The sequence below is a fragment of the Chlorocebus sabaeus genome, chromosome 12 (genome assembly GCF_047675955.1).
Source record: "Chlorocebus sabaeus isolate Y175 chromosome 12, mChlSab1.0.hap1, whole genome shotgun sequence".
Taxonomy (NCBI): domain Eukaryota; kingdom Metazoa; phylum Chordata; class Mammalia; order Primates; family Cercopithecidae; genus Chlorocebus; species Chlorocebus sabaeus.
Window position 1 is genome coordinate 105,034,400 of NC_132915.1, and position 20,383 is coordinate 105,054,782.

Sequence of the window (20,383 nt, forward strand, 5' to 3'; positions counted from 1 at the left end):
GGCATCCCCAGTCCCAACAGGCCAGCTTGCCCCTCTGTCATTTTCTGTGTCCCCTTGCAGCGAGCAAGGGGAGTACAGAGGGGAAGAGGCAGGAGCTGTGACCCCCAGCACTGGCCTCCAGCCCTCCCGCCCTGCCTCTCCTCACCATCAGGCCAGCGGAGGGGCTAGCCATCGCCTCCCCTGTCACCAAGAAGACCTTCTTCTGGATCCTGAGGACGCCTCTAGAATCCCATCTGGGGAGCCAGGAAAGCTGGGAGAGGGAGAACACAGGGCCCCTTTGAGCCGCTTGTTGGACACCGCCCAAGGACTCACGGCTTATAAAGGAAGACTTGAACCCAGGGCTGTCCCCACCAAAACCCACAGCCACTACAGCATTGGGGGTCACTATCTCCATTTTACAGAATAGGGCACTGAGGCTCAGAGAGGCCAAGAACAAAGCCAGACCTCCAAAGCAGGACTTCTGCTCGCAACACCCATGGGCGAGCAGGAAGACACAGGCTGGCAGCCGAGGGGCCGACTTGAGCCTGTCCCTCTGCGATCGAATACTTTCTGTGTTCCTCCACCTTCAGGAAGGAGCATAACCTCCTTCACAGCACCCCAGCCCTCCACAGCCTGGCCCTGCCAGCCTCATCCTCCTCACCTGTCCTCAGCACACCAACCTTTCTCTGTTTCTGCAGTGCTCAGAGCTCCTTTTGAACTTGGGCCTCGGCTCATGTCGTTTCCCTGCCAAGCCTGCTCTTCCCTGCCCCTGCCACGTCCGACCTTCAAATATCACTGACTCTGGGAGTCTTCCCCGGTGACCCACCCACCCCACATATCCTGTCAGTCCCTTTGAACGCCCCCCAAGGTGTAGGTGCACGGCCATACAATAGTTTGCTTAATACCTATCTTGCTCCAAGAGAGCTGGGACCGGGCTGTCTTTGTCCTCAGCTGTATCTGTTGTGCCCAGCCCCGTCCTGGCATACAGTAGATGCTGGATGAAGATGTGCTGAGGGCCGAGTGAGGTGGCTCACGCCTGTAATCCTAGCACTTTGGGAGGCTGAGTGGACCAATTGCCTGAGCTCAGGGGTTCGAGACCAGCCTGGGCAACATGGTGAAACCCCCATCTCTGCTAAACTACAAAAACATTAGCCAGGCATGGTGGTAAGACACCTGTAATCTCAGCTACTCAGGAGGCTGAGGGGGGAAAATTGCTTGAACCCGGGAGGTAGAGGTTGCAGTGAGCTGAGATGACGCCACTGCACTTCAGCCTGGGTGACAGAGTGACTCTTTCTCAAAAAAAAAAAAAAAAAAAAAAAGTTCTGAGACTCTGAGATGCATGAGGCTGTGACTGGCAGGCAGAAGGGAGCCCAGAGGAGCCTTGAGGGACATAAGACCCAATACCTTCTTTGTAGGAGGCCTGGGGAGGGGCGGGGCCTTGCTCAAGGTCACACCACTTAGTGGAGCCTCAGGATTGGAACTCACATCCCCTGCTCTCCAGCCTGGAGCCTCCCTCCCAAATGCAGCCTAGTGCTGGGAAAGGAGAGGGTGGCCGGCTGGCTCTAAGCAAAGACCCTCCCCTTCTCCTCTTTGCTTCCCTCTCCTTCCTCTGCCCCTCCCCACTCTTCCTCTCCAACCAGGAGGCTGCCGAGGCCATGGCTCAGCGAGGGCTGAGGAGCCCTGACCTCCACCCAGGCTCTGCGATCTGTCAGCACCACTCTGCTAAGACCTGCCAAACCTCCGCACCCCCGCAGGCTGACATGGCTGCAGGTGCCAGCGCTGACCTCCCGCTGCACCGGTCCCTCCCCTTCCGCAGGCACCTCCCCACCCCCCACCGCCACCTGCAGCCGGGTTCTGGGGTCCTCCTGGGCCACCTGCTTACTGTGTGTCCCTGGACACGGCATCTCCCCTTGCTGAGTTGGTTTCCTCATTTGTAAAAGGGGATATGACCCGTCTCCTAGAGTGACTGGGAAGACCGGTGGTATTAACGCAAACTACAGCCTGGCAGCTTCCAGGCGAACTCACTTCTCAGGACGCCTCTCCTGCTGTCCTCTCAAAGCGGGGGACGAAGCCACCACCACCCGGTTTACAGATGAGGAAACTGAGGCTCAGGGAGATCTGGAAACCTTCCCGGGCAGCTGGGCTCCAAACCCAGGCCTGCCAGCACAAGGGCTGGCTCCCGCCCCCGGCCCTGGTCCCTCCTCCCCCGGGGCAGGGCCCGGCCGTGCCAGGCGCTCGGTGACAGCCCCCGCGGGGGAGGCCGGGCTGGGAAAGCAGAGGGCAGCGGGCGGGGGCGCCTGGCCGCGCGGGGTCGGCCGCGGGTCGATACGGCGGCAGGATGAATGGGAGAGGGGAGCGCGGGCGGGAGGAGGAGGTAGGAGGTGGAGGAGGGAGAGGCCGGAGCAGGGGGAGGGCCAGTCCCCGCCGCCCCCCAGGCCTCCGCCCAGCCCAGCGGGCCCGGCCCGGTCTGCAGCCGTCAGCGCCAAGCGCTGCCCCGCGGCCCTACCGAGGGATCGATAACTAATTTCACCGCGGCAGCCGCCCCAGTTTTTTCCCGATAATTGCGCGCCGGCAGCTGCGAGCGAGGCCCCCAGCCCGGCGCGCAGCCCCGCCCGCGCGCGATCAATTGACACCGCCACCGGGCGGCAGGAAAACTCATTTTTCTCTCCCTCCCCGGCTCCGGGTGGGCGCGGGCTGAGCTCTGCCAAGGGCCCGGGGCTGCGCGGGGCCGGGGCCGGGGCCAGGGCCAGGGCCAGGGCTGGGGAGGGAGGGCAGGGCCCGAGGAGGGGGCGCGGGCGCGGGTTTGGGAAGGAGGCTTTCAGGGAATCCGAGGCTGCGGGGTGCCTCAGTTTCTCCACTCTACCACAGGGGTGTAGCCGAAGGCGTCAGGGACCTGGGGTGCGGGTGGGGCTGTCCCGGCCCTTCTCAGCTGCTGGGGTGGCGGACTGGCTGTGGGAGGAAGGGCTAAGTCAAGAGCCGCGGCCTGAATGCGTGGGTTCGACTCTGGACTCCCACCAGGGACCACAGTGTGACGTTGCATCCATTCCTTCCCTTCGTCTCTTCCTCTCTGAGCCTCAGTTTCCCCATCTTCCGAAAGGGGCCTGGCATATCCTGGGCAGGCAGATGGTGGATCAGAGGCAGTGAGGTGCCCACAAGGAAGTGCTCCCCACAGGGTGGCTTGGAGGAAATCCTCCTTCCTCAGCAGGAAGGTGGCCCCCTGTGGGCCAGGCACTGTTCTAGGCCTTCAGGGTGAAGACCCAGCAGTGACCACAGCTGACAAAACCCCTACCCTTGTGGAAGGGACATTCTGCTGAGGCCTTGGTCGTACAGTACCCAAGTAAGCAGTGAGAAGATGCCATGTGCCATGGAGAAAAACGAAGCAAGGTCAGCAGGACAGGGTGTGGCGTGCAAAGGCAATGCAGCCCCCAGGACCCACGGTGGGCCTCACCCTAGGCCCTCCTTGCAAACCTCGGAGCTGCTCACTCCCAAACTGCCGGTTGTTCAAGGTCACGGGAAACCTGCAGACTTGGCATTCTCCAAGGAGGGTGGCCAGGAAGAGGGAGACCAAGAGGAAGTAGAAGCCAGGCGGTGGGGTGGGACAGTCTCCCTCTGGGAGTCCATAAGAGGGCCAGAGAGAGAGAGGGGTGGGGACTGGAGGGCACCAGGGGAAAGGAGGTACAGTCAGAGCTCCAATGGACACGGTGTCCTGGAGGGTCTGGTCAAGAGAGACTTGGGTTTGCTGTCCTGGCCCCAGCTGGGCCAGTGAGGCCCAGGGAAGGGCAGGGACTTGCCCAAGGCCACAGTACGTATGGGGGACAGAGATGGGCTCCTAGATCCTGCCACCAAGCACAGAGAAGGGCAAGAGGGGCCAGAGAAGAAAGGAGGAAAGAGACTCATGGAGCCGAGGCGCCATTCTCTGTTTAGAGGGCCAGGAGCCCCAGCGTACTTCCCAGAGGCCAGCTAAAGCTTCCTGGGAGCTCCATGGGAAGTGCTGGGACTTCTACAGGACTCAGCATGACTCAAAGAGCCCTGGGGAATGTGTTCTGTTCCCCAGTCCCCCAACCCCCAGCTACGAGAATGACGGAGGCTCCCCTGATGGAGGTGGGTAAGCCGGGCAGGGGTGGGGGCCCAAGACTGCTGGGAACGTGGGGTGTTCCAGGGCTGAGCAGACCTTCTGACTCTCCCCCTGCCTCTGTTTCTTCATCTTAAAAATGGAGCTGGTGTTGAGGTGCTGAGGTTCTGTCAATCTTTCTTCCCTACAAATTCCTGGCACGCCCAACCCCACGTCTGGGTTGAGAGTAGTGACTCAGCAGAAAATGAAGGCTACTGCTAGCAACCAAATGAGGTTAGCGAAAGGACTGGCAGGATGCCGTGGGCTGGGATTCGGAACAGCGCATAGCTAGGCCTCACCCGCCTGAGGCCCCATCTATCCAACCACCTAACATTTACTCATCATTCAGCAAATATTTAGTGAACACTAACTGTGTGAGAGGCACTATGGAGGGGAGTGAGTGTCAGCTCCCCCCTCTTCTCCATCTCCTTCCTCTCCCCACAACCCCCACGTCTCCACCTTCATTTTCTTTTGGAGTATGGTCAAAGGAGGCCTGGATTGGGAGTTAGGATTAGACCCAGGACTGCTGGTGACCTCGGCAGGCCCCTTGCCCTCTCTGTGCCTTGGTGGACCAATGGTCATTAGTGGACTCCGTGTCCTCCCTGAGAGAGGAGGGTCTTGGATTAACAGCAGCTCTGGGCCGGGGGCCTCACCCCTGGATCTCATTCAGTCTCCATGAAGTGCGATGAAGGAACAGAGACTAAGACTCACCCAGGGTCCCATAGCCAGAAGGGGGAAGAGGACAGAGCTCAGGTCTGAATGACCCCAGAGCCCTGCCCACTTGTCTGAGCTGGAGGGGAAGGAGTGCCCGTCAGGAGAAACTTGGATCCTGGATAGAAGCTGGGATGTGGGGTAGGGACTAAGGTGCTCAGAGTCCCCTTGTCCTGCCCCTTAGTTAGTGGCTTTGGCCACCAGCTATCTCAGAAAGGCCTCTGTGGGTCAGAGAAGGAGCTGCCCCAGAAGGCCATGTGGGGTGACCTTGGCCTCCTCGACATTCCCTGGGCCAGTGCAGGCACAGAACGAGACTCTTTTTGTAAAGAGACATGTACTCATTGGGTCAGTAGTGAGGCCAGGAGGAGAGCCTTACAGCTATGAGCACAGGATTTTTAAGGCTGGTCCCCAACCCAGCTCTGCTGCCCGCTAGCACTGGGTCCTTGGGCAAGCTGCCTCCTCCCCTGAGTCTCAGGCTTCCCATCTGTTAAATGGGCATAGTGGCAATTTGGTAGACCGACTGTGCCAGATCCTGTGCTGAGCCTTCTCTGTATCTGCACACTGAGCCCTGCGAGCAGCACCCCTCTCTTCCACAACCCTCGTTCTTCTAGTCCTCACCTCGGAATCCAGCCACGGCAGTGGTTCTGTGCCACCTGACAGATCTCCATGCCGCCACTGCATCTAGAATGCAGCTCCAAATGCCCCATCTGGAGATGTGGAATCCTGCCCACCTAGGCCCCGGATCATGGCGAGGGAGGATCCCAGGGGGCACATGAGCACGATGCCCACCAGTCTCACCCTGGAGCCTGGGCCTGATGGAACGTAGGGGCAGCCAGCTTGTGCAACACCCCAAGCACAGAGCCAACAACCAGTCACAGGTGCCGCGTCCCCAGAAGCTGGAACACATGGTCCAGGGACAAGTTGTAGAAATAGGATTGTCTGCCCCCCCCACCATGCCCCAGTGACCTCCTTGTGGATTTGTGCTTCTTGTCCCTGCAATTTTAGGTGTGTCAGATGAGAGGCCCCAGCTATCTGGGACAGGGGAGAGGGGAGAGAGGGCAGAGGAGAAGGGAAGTAGGGGAGGGCTCCACTGGGCACAGCGTGGATCCCACTGAACTCAAACCTGTGACTGCATCTGTCACACTGGGGCCTTGTGCCAGGGACCAGGACCAACATGCACAGAAAGGGGTTCCCACTCCGGTGGGTTCTGAGCTCCTCTCGGTAACCCTCTAGCATGAGCTGTTTGCAGGCACTGCAGATACGAGCACCTCGAAGGGGACTCTGACGGTGGACACAGTGGGGGACAGGGGCGGGGCTGAGTGCTACAAGGGGTGGACTGTGTTGAGCAACTTGCCTGAATGGCTTCAGACTTCTTGGCTTCACCTGCTAATCCAGGCCCAGCTGCAGTAAACAGACCTCGCAGGCCGTGACAAGCTCCATGCAGCTGTAAGCTGACAATGGCCCGCCCTAGGCCCCTGTGCTTGCCTCTCGCTTCCAGCCGGGGGCTTTGCTGATGCCACAGTGTGGGATCCCCCCGCCCCCACCCCTCCACAGTAACCCACTCAGCAGTTACACATGCTCAACTGCAAGTGCAAGGGCGTGAACACCCTACAGGCCAACACTTCCTCAAAGGCAGCAGAGCCCTGGAAGCAATGCTCCCTCCTTTCTTCCCCTGGGCAGATGGTTCTGAGATACATTTTGTAAGGCAGCTTCGATGATCCTGGGGGATCTGGCACCCTGGCTTCCATAGTGGTGAACACAGCAATGCACGTTTGCACTGGCTTTCTTTTTTTTTTTTTTTTTCTTTTTTTTGAGACAGAGTCTCACTCTGTCACCTAGGCTGGAGTGCAGTGGCACAATCTTGGCTCACTGCAACCTCCACCTCCCTTGTTCAAGCTATTCTCCCGCCTCAGCCTCCCATGAAGCTAGGATTACAGGCGCCTGCCACCACACCCGGCTAATTTTTGTGTTTTTAGTAGAGACAGGGTTTCGCCATGTTTGCCAGCCTGATAATTTTTGTATCTTTAGTAGTGACGAGGTTTTGCCATGTTGGCCAAGCTGGTCTCTAACTCTTGATCCCAAGTGATCCACCTGCCTCGGCCTCCCAAAGTGCTGGAATTGTAGGCGTGAACCACCGTGCCTGGCCTTTGCATTAGTTTTCTTGCCGCTCCTCTTTTGCTGTGCCCACTCCCCATCCCTCACTCTTGCCCCTAGGAGTACTTGTCCCAAACAAACTACAAGTACAACAGCCTTTATTTGAGGCCTACTTGCAGGGGAGCCCAAACCAAATCAAAGCAGATGCTACTGGCTGAATTGTGCTCTTCCAAATTCAAATGTTGAAGTCCTAACCCCCAGGTCCTCAGAATGTGTCTGTATTTGGAGACAGGGTACTATAGTCTGAATGTTTGTATCCCACCAAAATTCAGGTTGAAACCTGATCTCCAATGTGATGATATTATGAGGTGGTGGCTTTTGGGAGGTGAGAGGCTCTGCCCTTACGGATAAGATTAATGCCTGTATCAGTCCATCTTCGAATTTATGTAAAGAGACACCTGAGACCACGTAATTTACAAAGAAAAGAGGTTTGATTGGCTCACGGCTCTGCGGGCTGTACAGGAAGCATGGTGCTGGCATCTGATCGGCTTCTGGGGAGGCCTCAGGAAGCTTTCAATCATGACAGAAGGTGAAGGGGGAACAGGTGTCTCATGTGGCCAGAGCGGGAGGAAGAAAGAGTTGAGGGGGAGGTGTCACACACTTTTAAACAACCAGATCCCACGAGAACTCACTCACTATCAGGAAGACAGCACCAAGACAACCAAACACCTCCCACCAGGTCCCATCTCCAACTCTGGGGATTACGTTTTTTTTTCTTTTTTTTTTTGAGATGGAGTTTCACTCTTGTTGCCCAGGCTGGAGTACAGTGGCGCAATCTCGGCTCGCTGCAACCTCCACCTCCTGGGTTCAAGCGATTCTCCTGCCTCAGCCTCCCAAGTAGCTGGGATTACAGGCGTCTGCCGCCATGGCTGGCTAATTTTTTGTATTTTTAGTAGAGATGTGGTTTTACCATGTTGGCCAGGCTTGTCTTGAACTCCTGACTTCAGGCGATCCACCCACCTCGGTCTCCCAAACTGCTGGGATTACAGGAGTGAGCCACCATGCCCAGCCAGGGATTACATTTCAAAATGAGATTTTGGTGGGACAAATATCCCAACCATAACAATGCCCTTTTTTTTTTTTTTTTTTGTGACGGAGTCTTGCTGTCTCCCAGGCTGGAGTGCAGTGGCGCGATTTCGGCTCACTGCAAGCTCTGCCTCCCGGGTTCACGCCATTCTCCTGCCTCAGCCTCCCAAGTAGCTGGGACTACAGGCACCCGCCACCACACCCAGCTAATTTTTTGTATTTTTAGTAGAGATGGGGTTTCACTGTTAGCCAGGATGGTCTCGATCTCCTGACCTTGTGATCCGCCCACCTCAGCCTCCCAAAGTGCTAGGATTACAGGCGTGAGCCACCGCGCCTGGCCGAAATGCCTTTATTAAAGAGGCTCCAGGGGCCAGGTGCAGTGGCTCACGCCTGTAATCCTAGCACTTTGGGAGGCCAAGGCGGGCACATCATGAGGTCAGGAGATTGAGACCATCCTGGCCAACATGGTGAAACTCCGTCTCTACTGAAAATACAAAAATGAGCTGGGTGTGGTGGCGCATGCCTGTAATCCCAGCTACTCAGGAGGCTGAGGCAGGAGAATTGCTTGAACCAGGGAGTCGGAGGTTGCAGTGAGCCAAGATTGCACCACTGCACTCCAGCCTGGGCGACAGAGTAAGACTCCATCTCAAAAAAATAAATAAAAAGAGGCGCCAGGGAGCTTGCTTACCCTGTCCACCATGTGAGGACACAGCAAGAAGGCACCATCTATGAACCAGGAAGCGAAACAGTCCTCACCAGGCACCAATCTGCTGGCACCTTGATCCTGGACTTTCCAGCCTCCAGAACTGTGAGCAATAAATTTCTGTTGTTTCTAAGCTGCCCAGTCTGTGGTATTTTGTTTTAGCAGCCCAAACAGACTAAGTAAGGTTTTAAAAGAGGTGATTAAGTTAAAATGAGGTCATCAGGGTGCACCCTAGTCCGACATAGCTGATGTCCTTGTAAGAAGAGGAAATTAGGACACGGACATATGCCATGTGAAGACGCAGGGAGAATGTGACATCTGCAAGCCAAGGAGAGAGGCTTCAGGAGAGACCAGCTCTGCTGACGCTTTGATCTCAAGCTCTGGCCACCAGAACTGTGAGCAAATATCTGTTGTTTAGGGCACCCTGTCCATAGCACTTTCCGGTAGCCCCAGGAAATGAATCCACAGGTATGTTCTCTTATCATCTCCATTTTACAAGCCAAGAAACCTAGGCTCTGAGAGGCAAAGGATTCACCCAGGGTCCTACAGCTAGTAAGAGGCAGTATTCAAACCCGAGTCCTTGGGCAGTAGGGCGCAAGTCCTTGGCGCTGGGGTTGCCAGAGGGCCAAGTGGGTCTTCAGACGCTCAGGTCCAGAATTCTCCCAGTCTCCTCCCCTGCGTTTGGTGGCTTCTCCCTCCAGCCGGCCCTCCTTCCTTCGCCTTGTTAGAGGCAGCTCCACGTCCCCACCTCTGAGTCCCTGCCTCTGAGTCCCTGCCGCTGAGCTGCTGGCTTCAGTGTTGCGGGAGGGCTGCCTTTCTCCAGCTCCTTTCCTCCTCACCCTCCACTGAAGGCTCTTCTGCCAGCTACACACAGTGCACACACACACTTGCAAACTCACACAGTCACTCCTCACACACACTCCTCACACGCACACTCCTCACACACTTCTTACACACTCCTCGCACACACACTGCTCACACACACTCCTCACACACTCCTCACACACACACACACTCCTCTCACACACTCATACACACACTCCTCACACACACACTCCTCACATACACACTCCTCACACACACTCATACACACACTCCTCACACACACACTCCTCACATACTCACACACTCCTCACACACATACACACTCACACACTCCTCACACACTCCTCTCACACACACTCCTCTCACACACACTCCTCACACATACACTCCTCACACACTCATACACATACACTCCTCACACAATCCTCCCACACACACTCCTCACACATACACTCCTCACACACACTCATACACATACACTCCTCACACACTCCTCCCACACACACTCCTCACACACACTCCTCACACACTCCTCTCACACACATTCCTCTCACACTTCTCTCACACACACTCCTCACACACACTCACACACACACACTCCTCACACACCCACTCCTCTCACACACTCCTCACACACTCCTCACATGCACTCACACTCCTCACACGCTCCTCTCACACACACTCCTCACACGCACTCACACTCTCACACACTCCTCACACACACACACTTCTCACACACACTTCTCACACACACACTCCTCACACACTCCTCTCACACACACTCCTCACACGCACTCACACTCACACTCACACACTCCTCACACACACACTCCTCACACACACTCACTTCTCACATACACACTCCTCACAAACTCCTCATGCACACACTCCTCACACACATTCATACACACTCACACACTCCTCACACACTCCTCACACTCCTCACACATTCTCCTCACACACACTCCTCACACACTCCTCTCACACACACTTCTCACACACACTCCTCACACGTACTCTCACACACACACTCCTCACACACTCCTCTCACACACACTCCTCACACGTACTCACACACACTCACACACTCCTCACACACACACTCCTCACACACTCACACACTCCTCACACACACTTCTCACACACACTCCTCACATGCACACATTCCTCACACACACTTCTCACACACACTCCTCACACACACACTCCTCACACACACTCCTCACACACACACTCCTCACACACACTCCTCACACACACTCACTTCTCACACACACTCCTCTCACACACACTCCTCACGCACACTCACTTCTCACACACACACTCCTCACGCACGCCTCACACACTCATGCACTTCTCACACACACTCCACACACACACTCCTCACACACTCATGCACTTATCACACACACTCTTCACACACACGCACTTCTCACACACTTCTTACACACACATACTCCTCACACACACACTTCTCATACACACACTCCTCACACACACCCTCCTCACACACACACTCCATGCTCACCCCTTTCCAGCAGCCTCTGGAGGCTCTCCCTCCTGCCGTCTTGAATGTCTGCTGCCGCACAGAGGCTCTGGGGGCTCCCCTGGGGACCTCTGCGCCCCCACCTGACCCTGCCCAGGTGGGCGTCCTCCACCTGTGCCTCACCAAGGGGCCTGGAGCAGGGGCAAGTGCTGCTCAAGGAGGCGCCACAGCCCTCAGTGGGGCTGGGATTTGGCCCTGGGCTCAGGGCCAGCCCGTCTCCAGGAGTGGCCTAACTCAGAGAATGAGACTGATTCCAAAATGTCGCTGCTACCACAGGTCCTCCCCTGAGAGCAGACGGCACTGGGCGGGGGGGGGCGGGGGGCTGGCATGTGCAGTCGGGGGTCATCTGCCCTTCCTGCCAGCCTGGGGGCTCCTGTGCGGCTGCCTGGCTCCTCAGGCATCCGGGCGCCCTGCAGAGACCCTCGGAGACTCCCATCGCGTGGGGAGCGGGCGCGGGCAATCGCACGTGTCATGGGCCAGGCTCCTTGCTGGCTGGAGCTGAGGCCCAGGGAGCCAAGCCAGGCCGGAGTGCGTGGTCTAGCAGAGGAAATACGTGCAATTCTTCACAACCGGATGTCACTTCCTGCCCGTGACAGACGCTGGGAGAGGCTTAGGCAGTCAATAATGGGGTGATTGGAGCCAGTCTAGGGAGAGGTTGGGGAAGGCTTCCTAGAGGGATTGGCATCAGGGCCTACATCTGGAGAATGAGTGGGAGTTGCCTGGGTGAAGAAAAAGGGAACAGCATTGCAGCTTGAGGGGAACAGCACGTGCAAAGGGCCTGTGCAGGGAGGGACCGGGGAAGTAAAGGGGCAGAGAAGGCCTGCGAGGTGGAGCCCAGTGACCTGGGGGGAGGTGAGTCTTCCAGATGAGGCTGGAAAGGTTCCCAAGGGCTGGGCCGTGCAGGGCCCTAAGGCCGTGATGAAGACACTTGTCTATCCAGCACAGGTTTGTGCTCAGAAGTCCCTACACCAGCCGCTGCGTGATGGAAAGTAGGAGTCAAAGCATGGAGGGCGGCATAAAATCAAGAGGCCAGTCCCATGCACAGGCAAGAGGCCTCGAGGATGTATTAGCTGGTAAGAATATTAAAGAAAAAAAAAGAAAAAGACCAAAGACTCCAGCACAGCAGCGACAATAACATTCAGTCCTTATTTAAAAACTGGAGGAACCTTGGAGATTCTTAGTTTATGGACTGGTTTTAAGATGAGGAAACCAGAGACCAAAGAGAGGAAGTGCATTGCCCCTCAGTGGGCAAAAAATATTCATTTCACAAATATTATTTATTTATTTATTTATCATTATTTTTGAGACAGAGTTTCGCTCTTGTTGCCCAGACTAGAATACAATGGCGCGATCTCGGCTCACCACAACCTCCGCCTCCTGGGTTCTAGCGATTCTCTTGCCTCAGCCTCCGGAGTAGCTGGGATTACAGACATGCGCCACCACACCTGGTTAATTTTGTATTTTTAGTAGAGATGAGGTTTCTCCATGTTGATCAGGCTGGTCTCAAACTCCCGACCTCAGATGATTCGCCCACCTCAGCCTCCCAAAGTGCTGGGTTTACAGGCATGATCCACCAGACCTGGCTATTTATTATCTTTGAGACAAGGTCTCGCTCTGTCACTTGTCGCTCTAGAGTACAGTGGCAAGATCTCAGCTCACTGCAATCTCCGCCTCCCAAGCTCAAGTGATACTCCCTCCTCGGCCTCCCATAGTGTTGGGATTACAGGTGTGAGCCACCATGCCTGGCCCTAATAAACATTTATTGAGCACCTACTAGGTGCCCAGGCACTGTGCCAGGGGTGGGGGATATAAAGATGAGTGAGAGACCTGTCCTGCCCTACTAGGGGTGCACTGGGAACAAACTGTGTGTTCTGAATGCAGGAAGGAGGAGAGGAAGAAAGGCAGGAGGGAGGCGGGAGAGAGGAAAGAGATGATAATGATCATGACAAAATTCTACTTACTGAGCATTTTCCAGCGCCAGACATTGTGTCGAGCCTTCTGTAAGCAGGAGCTTGTTAATTGCTGCAAGGCTGCTCACAAGGGCTGCTATGCCATTTTACAGATGACAGGATTAGGGTCAGGGAGGGGAAGTGACCTGCTCCAGGCCACACAGTCATGGGCTGCCTCACCCCAGGCATGAGTAAGAGGCAGGGCCCGCTCTCTAGGCTCCAAGGCCAGGCCAGGCCCTTATGCCCTCTTCCCCCAGAGCCTCTGCCTGGCCTGACCAGGGGCCCAAGGAACAAGCTAAGGGGATGGGGACTAGGGACACCAGAAGGGCCACTGGGCTGGTGACCCTGGGAAGTTCTGCCCCTTCCCCATCCAGTGGAAGGGCCCAGGCTGGGCAGATGGAGGGCACAGAGAGATTAGGAAGGGAAGATGAAGCAGAATATATTGGCACTGCTGGCGTCCACCTCCCCCTCACCCTCCACTCTCTCTATCCTCCCTCTCTCCCCACAATAAGGCAACCTCAGTAAGGCCACAGTCTGCACAGGGAAAAGGGTTCTGGATGGGGAGTGGGCACTCTGTCCATCTCCCTTTCTCCAGCCCCTCTCCAAGGCACAGTCTTGGCCAAATCATGTGTCTGCCCCCATCACCTTTGCACACATACTGCAGACTCCTTCTGCACTGACAACCTCCTTGCTCATGCATCCAGATATGTGCATTCATCCATTCATTCATTCAACAAAAGTGTTCTGAGCCTCTACTCCGGGCTAGGCCCCATGTCAGGCACTGGGGACAGGGGACACATGGCCTCAGAGTGAAGAGAGATGTCATGAGTGATTATTGTAGATGTAGTTAGTGCTGAGACCAAGGGAGCAAATGGGGGACGGAGATGCCATGGGGTAAGAGGGGAGGGGCAATCACTCCAGTGGGGTAGCCGTCAGGAAAGGCTCCCTGGAGGAGGTGATAGACTCAAAGGCTGAGTAGGAGCTGGTCAGGGAGGAGGACTGAGGACAAGTGTTCCAGAAGGAATGGCGTGGGTGAAGGCCTGGACTACCATGAAACATGACCTGCTTAAGGAATGGATAGGAGGATGGCAGGTCTAGGTCACATGGTGCAAACTGGGGAGTTGCGGGGGATGAGGCCAAGAGGCTGGCAGGTGCCAGGCCGGGCAGGGTCGTGCTGGCCATGGTGAAGATTTCAACTTCTCCCTGGAGCAATGGGGGGCTCTGAGCAGGGGAGTGACATGGCAAAGGTGAATTTCAGAATGCTCGTCTGGGCTGCAGATATACCTGCACACGTATACCTCATGTGCCTTCTTGTACACACAGGCTTGCAACCTGTACCTGTACACGCATACCTGTATATAAGCACACCTGCATACATGCATACCTGCACACCCAGACACCCACAGGGGTGCACCTGAGCACCCAGCACTGAGCCGAGCTCTTCACAAACATGGCATCCCATTGGGTCCTCCAGGTAAGTTCATCCTGTTATCTCCATTTTACAGAGGAGGAAGCTGAGGCTGGAAGAGGTGGAGGGACTTGCCCAAGTCACACAAAGGGTAACTCAGCAGAGCTGAGAATTGGCACCCAGGGCAGCTGGAGTCCATCCTGAGCTTGTCACCGCTGGACTCTGAGACCTCCTGGTGAAGAAGGACAGTGGCAGAGACAGCCTGACCCAGAGAAACCCAGCAACACTACTTTCTAAGGACATTTTTCCCTCTCATTTGGAATCCTGAGCCTCCTGCTCGTCCTGTAGGCCACACCCAGCAGACAGGCAGGTTTCATTTCCTGGAGAAACCACAGATGGAAAGTCCCAGACATGGGCTCCGTGGGACCTGGTAGCCTTAAGAAGCTCCCTTCACTGCCCCTCAGCCCTTTAATCATTTACAAAGCAGGGCCACACAGACCATCTATTTTCTTTCTGGAACATCAGAGCTGGCTAGGAACTGGGAGAAGAGCTGGAGCAACACCCTACATCCATTTCCTCTTGTTGCCATAACAACCGATCACAAAGTCAGTGGCTTAAACAACACAGATTTACTCTCTTACAGTCTGGAGTAAGAGTCAAGACATCAGCGGGGCCGTGTTGCTTCCAGAGGCCCTAGGGAAATCCGTTTCCTTGCACTTCCAGCTTCTAGTGGCCGCCCGCATTCCTTGGCTTGTGGCCTCATCCTCCTTCTTCAAAGCCAGGTGTGTAGCATCTTCTGGCTCCTCTCTCTTGCTCTGACCTTCCTGCCTCTCTGTTGCAAGGATCCACTTTTGTGGCTAGAATGGGTCCTTCCTCCCCAGCCTGAATGTGATGACCACCTCCTCCATGGCCCCCCATTGCCCAGGGCAAGAATGGGGCCCATCACTGATGCCCAGAGCATAGGGAGACCCTGTCCAGGTTTCCTGGGAAGGCATCAAGATGTTCCTGAGGCTCAAAGAAAAAAAAAAATGGCTAGGCATGGTGGCTCACGCCTGTGATCTGAGGTCTTTGGGAGACCAAGGCAGGAGGACCACTTGAGCCCAGGAATTTGAAACCAGCTTGGACAACCGATCACAAAGTCAGTGGCTTAAACAACACAGATTTACTCTCTTACAGTCTGGAGTAAGAGTCAAGACATCAGCGGGGCCGTGTTGCTTCCAGAGGCCCTAGGGAAATCCGTTTCCTTGCACTTCCAGCTTCTAGTGGCCTAATGATGGGCAAATCCCATCTCTACAAAAAATAAAAAATTAGCTGGATGTGGTGGCACACACCTGTAGTCCCCAACTAGTTTGAAGCGAGAAGATCACTTGAGGCCTTGAGGCTGGCAGGTTAAGGCTGCAGTCAGCCATGACTGCTTCCACTGCAGTGCAGCCTGGGCAACAGAGTGAGACCCTATCTCAAAAATAAATAAATAGGCCGGGCGCGGTGGCTCAAGCCTGTAATCCCAGCACTTTGGGAGGCGGAGACGGGTGGATCACGAGGTCAGGAGATCGAGACCATCCTGGCTAACACGGTGAAACCCCGTCTCTACTAAATATTACAAAAAACTAGCCGGGCGAGGTGGCGGGTGCCTGTAGTCCCAGCTACTCGGGAGGCTGAGGCAGGAGAATGGCGTGAACCCGGGAGGCGGAGCTTGCAGTGAGCCGAGATCTGGCCACTGCACTCCAGCCTGGGCGACAGAGCAAGACTCCGTCTCAAAAAATAAAAAATAAAAATAAATAAATAAATAAATAAATAAATAAATAAATAAATAAAGATGCTCCCAAGGGTGCTGGGCTCTGTGGGCCCAGGCCTGTGGTCCTGCTCCCTTGCCAGAAGTAAGAGCTGGCCTAAGGGAGAGCTGAAACTTGCTCTGACGGGGACTCCAGAGTCCCTACAGATTCTGCAGATTCTCCTAGGAATCAGTACCTCCTAGGTTCGGGAATGGTCCCAGGAGCTGATTAGTTGGGCCACACTAGGCTCTGGATCTCCCTTCTGGTTGGAAGGGGAGGGGACTCCAGGGCCTGGGACCAAGGGCATGTCCAAGGAGCTTGGAGCAGGGAAGGCCTGCCCTGCCCTGTACCTGCTGGGCAGTATAGAAGGATTCTTGCTCCCTCTCTGAGCCTCAGGGGTCTGTTAGGAAGATGGGAATACCCTCAAATCCCCCCTCCTGGGTCCTGTGGGTCAGTGCAACTTGTTGAGCACGACCTGCGTGTTTAGAAGAGGCAGGGATGCCAGGGAAAAACCTCGTGCTTAGCAGACATGGGCCTTCATGGGGCTTCCATGCTACCATGAAGACCATGGCCCTGCATGGGTCCTGGAGAGAAGGGGATGCGAAGGAGAACTGCTGCTCGCTTGCAGCTTAGCTGACACCCAGCACAAGCCAAAAGATCTCTGTGGTTCCAAGGCACTGAGACATGGAGGTTGTTCATTACCACAGCACAGTCCATCAAGAGGTGACCAACACACTCTCCCCAGCTGCATCTAGTTGCAGCTGGTGCACTCCCTGTCGGCCCTCTTTCTCACCTCCCTCTGCTGTTAGGGACTCTACAGCCCAGGACCCCAGACTGGAGAAATCAGCAAGCTAGTTGATTTCTCCCTCTCCCTCAATTTCCACAATTCTTCAGTTACTGGGGTCAGGCCATTGTGCAGTCCAGAACTCCTCCCACTTAGCGATCGATCGGCTCTTCCCCAACCCCTCCCCCAACCTCCCTTCCCTGCAGCCCCCAAACTCCCTGCTTGTTGGGCATGGTGTCTGCACCCCAATTACGGGAGCAGAATGGAGGTCCCTCACCTGGGGTATGCCATGAGTAGAACTCAGGACATTCATGAACTTGGATGGAGAAAGAAAAAAATCCCACCTCCATTTTCTCTAAGGTCTAACTACAGTTTAGTATTTCCCTCCATGATGATCACACCCAGCAAAGCCAGGAGTCAGCAGGACCTGCAGCACTGTTACCAACAGAAATCACGGCTGTCTTCCCATCACATCAAAGCTGGTGCAGATTTCTCAAAATCTCACTCATCACTCCGTTACAGACCCGCCACCACATCTTGTTAATGCTTAGTAAAGAGGCACATTTATTATCACATCACAAATGTGATTTATTTTCTCTTTTTTTTTTCTTTTTTAGATGGAGTCTCACTCTGTCACCCAGGCTGGAGTGCAGTGGTGCGATCTCGGCTCACTGCAGCCACCTCCTCTCAGGTTCAAGTGATTCTCCTGCTCCTGCCTCCTGAGTAGCTGGGATTACAGGTACATGCCACCACGCTCCGCTAACTTTTGTGTTTTTAGTAGAGATGGGGTTTCACCATGTTGGCCAGGCTGGTCTGGAACTCCTGATCCAGCCGCCTCGGACTCCCAAAGTGTCGGGATTACAGGTGTGAGCCACCACACCCTGCCACAAATGTGGTTTTTAAATGTGGTTTTTAAAAATATCTTAGTAGCCATATTTCCCATGACTTGGTTTCCTGTGTAATCGTATGTATTTGTTATGCATGTACAAAGAAGATAGGGCATAAAGGTGTCACCAGACACCACAGCGGCCAACAGCACAGAAAAGGTCACAACCACCCACTGCAGAGAAAGGCACTGGGGACCTTGGCTATGTGGACAAGAACCAGGAGCCTTGGGCTTCCCAGGCAAAGCTGGGAAGCCTGCAGGGATCTGACAGGTGGATATCCTGGTGCCCAAGGCAGGGCTGGGTGGGGGAGAGAATGGCACCCTCAGACTGTCTGAGGTCTCTCTCCCTAGAGGACAGTAGTACCACAGGTTGGAAGTCAGGTCTTTCCAGAGTCCCTGTGACCTCCTCTTTCTGCACAAAACCCAGACTGAGTAGGAAAATGTCCCCAGGAAGAAGCAGCCACTGCCCAAGGGAGAGAGCTAGAGACACGCTGGGTAGGCTATATCCCTGGGCTTCTCTGGGACCCGACAAGAGCCTGTCCATCCCTTCACCTCCACTAAGATCAGGGCACTCCAGGAGTCTTGGCAGGGCCACCCCAGCCTCTGCTCTGCCCTGGAAAGTCCTCGTTTCACACTGACTCAGTTTCAGTTTTGGAAGGAAGTCAGAGGTTGCCTCCATGTCCCTTCTCTCCACTGGTTCTCTGGAACCCTCCATCATAGATGTCCCCGCCCTTCCTTCCCCTGTCAGGAGCAAAACTCCCGCCCCTCCAGGAGCTGGCCTCTCTAAGTCTTCTTGTATCAGGCCAGGCTCAGCCCTGGAGGCCACAGCTCAGGCCCTGGGCCAGCCGAAGGGGCAGGGCAAGGAACCTACATTGTTCTGTGCCCAGCCCCTTTAAGAGGCCCATACAGACAAGAGCAAATTCAGTAGGTTGAGTCATCCACTCTATAGTGATTAAGCAGGGATGGTGGAGAAGGAGAGAGTGTCAGCTCTGGAACCAGGTGGCCTTAGATTGAAATCCTAGCTCTGCTATTTACCAGCCGGGTGGCCTTGGGTAGGTGAGTTGACCAATACCGTTCCTCTGTTTCCCCACCTTGAGTGTTATTGCAAGGATTAAATGAATTACTACAAAGTAAAGTACTAAATATATATATCAGCTATTATTATTATTACTACTACTATTATTATTAAGAACCAGGAGGTGGGGACTGTGACATAGACTGCTGGGTCTCTTCTCTCCTCTTCCATAAGAATAGCCTACCCCAACCTTAGCTGGGCATATGGCCACCTGACTCAAAACTACATTTCCCAGCATCCCTTGCTGCTAGATGTAGCCATGTGATCAGGTTCTGGCCAATAAGATGCCAGGAGAAGTGGTTTGGACCACATCCTGGAAATTTTCTTTAAAGGACAGGGGCAATCCCTTCTCCCCTTTTTCTCCTTTCTGCTGACCAGAATGTGAGCATGGAGTCTGGAGCAGGAGCAGCTGTTGTGCACTGTGAGGTTGAAGCTGTGTGTTGAGAATAGCAGAGCAACAAAGCAATAGGACCTGGAGCCCCCAGGGGCCATGAAGCCCCTACCAGCCCTGCACTGCTTAGATTTACTTGAGCAAGAAATAAACCGTTGATTGTTTAAACCAGTGTTATTTGAGGTCTGCCCTATTTGAAGCACAACCAAATCCTCTTTAACACAGGCACAGCAGTGAGTAACATGCACGGCCCCTGCCCTCTGGGAATCACAGTCTAGTTGGGGAGAGAGACAATAATCATGTAAACAAAGAAGGAGGTCGTTGTGGTTATGAAAAGAGCTATGAACGATGGGCCAGAGAATGTGGTGGAGAGTGGAGGAGGCACGGACCGGCCCTGGGAGGACTCTTGGAGGAGACAGCTAGCTACCATCTAACTGGGAAGAGCAAGGAAGAGCGTCCCTGCAAAGGTAATGAAAGAGCACAGAAAGAGGCTGTTCAGCTCTGTGATTCAGAGCACAGGCCTCAAGAGTCAGGGGTCCTGGGCCCCTGGCCTGGCCCTGCCTCTCCCCCGGTGTGGGACCCCTGGTGCGGGACACTCCCCTCTCCCCTCTCTGAGGTAAAGTGCTCAGCAAGTTCCTGACACATAATAGATGTTCAATAAGAGATCGAGGTTTTGGGTGGGGTGTGGTGGCTCACACCTGTAATCCCAGCACTTTGGGAGGCCTAGGCAGGCAGATAGCTTGGGCCCAGGAGTTCAAGACCAGCCTGGGCAACATGACAAAACCCCATCGCTACAAAAAAAAAAAAAAAAAACCCAAAAATTAGCTAGGTGTGGTGGCACATGCCTGTAGTCCAGCTACTCAGGAGGCTGAGGTGGGAGGATCTCTTGAGCTTGGGAGGCAGAGGTTGCAGTGAGCTATGATTGTGCCACTATACTCCAGCCTGGTGATGCAGCAAGGAAGGAGAGAAAGAAAGAGAAGAAAGAGTGAGAAGAGGGAAAAAAGGAAGGAAGGAAGGAAGGAAGGAAGGAAGGAAGGAAGGAAGGAAGGAAGGAAGGAAGGAA

The 20,383-nt window shown here is 54.9% G+C and overlaps 1 long non-coding RNA gene across 2 annotated transcripts; it reads left to right on the top strand.

Moving 5' to 3' along the window:
• The first annotated feature begins 8,611 nt into the window (after positions 1-8,611).
• On the top strand, positions 8,612-19,492 carry LOC119622338 (uncharacterized). 2 transcript variants are annotated; one of them, XR_012094891.1, is made up of 4 exons: positions 8,612-9,152; positions 14,510-15,194; positions 17,586-17,707; positions 19,308-19,492. It is a non-coding gene; the product is annotated as an uncharacterized lncRNA (long non-coding RNA). The 2 variants fall into 2 exon arrangements; XR_005238985.2 differs by lacking the exons at positions 8,612-9,152; positions 14,510-15,194; positions 17,586-17,707 and adding an exon at positions 17,723-18,910.
• Positions 19,493-20,383: the final 891 nt, after the last annotated feature.